This window comes from Octodon degus, unplaced genomic scaffold (genome assembly GCF_000260255.1).
Source record: "Octodon degus isolate 3935 unplaced genomic scaffold, OctDeg1.0 scaffold00118, whole genome shotgun sequence".
Taxonomy (NCBI): Eukaryota; Metazoa; Chordata; class Mammalia; order Rodentia; family Octodontidae; genus Octodon; species Octodon degus.
In genome coordinates this window covers 3,697,145-3,699,834 of record NW_004524694.1, presented here as the reverse complement: position 1 = coordinate 3,699,834, position 2,690 = coordinate 3,697,145, and positions in this window count along the sequence as shown.

The following is a 2,690-nucleotide window of genomic DNA, read 5'->3' as shown; positions in this document are numbered from 1 at the left end:
GGTGGTGCTGCCTCTGTGCCTGCCTGTCATTTCTTTGGGCATCACTTGTACCCATTTTAGAGAAAACGTATCATGTCCACCTCAGATAGTCTTACAGCCCAGCTTTTGCCATTAACATAAGGGGTTGCAGCATTAGTAAGAGGTCCATAGTTTTGGTTTTCTGCTTTCAAACATTCTATTGCTTCTGCTTCTTTCTCCTGAACTGGCACACAGCTCCCTCCCTTTACCTGACTGAGTACTGCACTAAGTATTTCTGGCTTTGATTCCTGAATTCCTTTCCTGACCCTGCTCCTGGGGGCTGAGTCACTGATATCCCTCTCCTTTAAGCAGCAGCATCTGGATTTATAGGAAGTGTGTACAGAAGAAACAGCCTCTGGAAGCTCGGGCTTGCTTATGTGAGCATCTGTTGAAAATGGCAGTACACTAAAGGTTGCACATAACCCATTACCTATTATACAGGGAGTCATAAATATTTAGGTCCAACTGAAAGATGAAACTATCACTCGTTATTGTGAAAAGCAAGCCATATTCTGCCTGTGGCTCACAAAATGTCTAAAGCACATGGTTTTTTTATGCAGATAGACATTTTATCCACTTTGTATTCTTCTTGTGACTACACCAATTTTGCTTTGGGCTCTTTCCTTTCCTAGCACTGGTACACTAAAAATCAAGGACTCTGGTGTCTCCATGTGACCCATCAGCCCAGAAAGCTTCCCAAGGAAGATAAGAGACAGTATTTCAGAGCTGGTACACCTAGGGTAATTAATATGTTCCCTGCTAAAGAGTTTCTCTTTCTAGGCCACATGGACCCAGGACATCTGGTCAGGATATTTTCTCCAAATCTACTCTCCTGCCCTTGTTTTAGCTCTGTTGTAGAGACCTGTTTCAGACCTAGCCACTGGTCTCTCCTTCTGGAGCTAACTCCTCACACCACTCCCAGCACTCCTCGTACGCTTGCCCTTTCCACAGTTCAACTGCAGCTTCAAGCTCCTCTGTGCTCCACAGCCAAAAATAAGTTTCTACTGCTGGTGGTACTCATGTGAGGTTGGCACCAAGTCTTTTCCTCTTTCACCACAGGAAGCTAAAAGCATAGGTCTAAAAACAAGGAGCTATCCCACAAGAAGTGAATGGAGCACATTCTGAAACTTAGAAATACATTATTAAACGATTTCTGTATGTTGAACCCACTTTTTCTTATTCTTATATTCTTGCTGGTCATGTACTTCTCTTCTGGCATTAGGGGCTGTGAAACAAGAACCACAGGGGTCACCTAAAGTTGGTGAAGTTACACAGTTAGCTCTTTCTGACTCATGGTGGTGCCATGCTCTATTATTAATCAAAGGTTGCTCAATCAGTGCTCTCCCGTGGCAACCTTTGATTCCACAGTCTGACACTTACTAAATGTACTTCAAAGAGAAAGTTGTTATGTGCTTTGTTGAATCTACCCATAATTCCTTGCACACCATCAAAGACATCTCGATCATATTTTAGTCAGTAGCTATGTGTTTGATAAGTAATTTCTCCTTAATATTTTCTAATTCATTTTGTTTTCTTTTTCCTTTGTATTGAGATTTTTTCAATGAATCAATCTACTGGCTATTGATAAAGTACTTGTGGTAAGTAGCTTAATTAATTTATTTATTTCTATAATTTTATTGAAAAAAATAGCAATGAGACAGTTTAAATAATTAAAACATTGCATACATTCTTCCTAGTGGCTAATTGCTGTACAAGATGTGGACATGATATCCTATTTACAAACATTATTACAACAAATCCTTCTATTCATTAAGAGAATGTAACTATCTATTCTAACCACTTTGAATACATACATACAAAATGGACATTCATCTGTATCCCCTTTTTCTTGTTTAGTTCCGTTATTTGAATATTATAGGTGTGTGAACTCAGCAAAATATTCTGAAAGAGTCCAGTAGCCCATAATAGCATTGGGTCTTCTGCTTGACTGGCAATGTCAGAAATTGTTGACCTGAGTCCCCTACAGCTCAACATAACAGCATGTCTTTACTTCTTATATTTTGTTTTTATACTTTTCTGCTGGATGGTTAAGACCAAGGTAAGGCAGGACCTATGCGACAAGAGTTGTAGCTTTTGGGTCTGATAAGGTCAGTGAAATTCCCTCAGGATTTATCCTGAGATCCTGTACCTCAGATTGTAGAACCTTTGTCAGTGTCAGCCATGTGGATGAGTCACGGCCATTGCTTGGCCAATGTGCTCTCTGTGAAAGCCTGAGAGAATGTTTTCTCCCCTTGTGATTCTCCTTAGGCACACTCTACATCATCGATAACTTTCCTCTTTGGCACCATGATCTCCTTGATCAGAAAATTTGGGACATTACTGAGTTATGTGACGTGACAATACACGTTCTCATAGGTCCTGAGTCTTGATTGAACTTGGAAGGCTAGGGCCAAAATGTTGGCTTTCCTTGTAGCCCTCCTTTTTCTCTAATTTTGGTCTGCAAACTTAAGATTGTTAACCCTCCAGAAGAGAAGTTTATTGTTGTTACCATACAACCTAGGCTGTTAAGCTTAAGCTCACTATCTGTCTGAATAACAAACATCTTAGGCATAACATGGAACAGGTATTTTTCATAAGCACTGATGTGTTGAACTTTAAGTCCCTATAGAATATGATGAAAAAACATTTAAAAATTAGAATATATTTTTAAA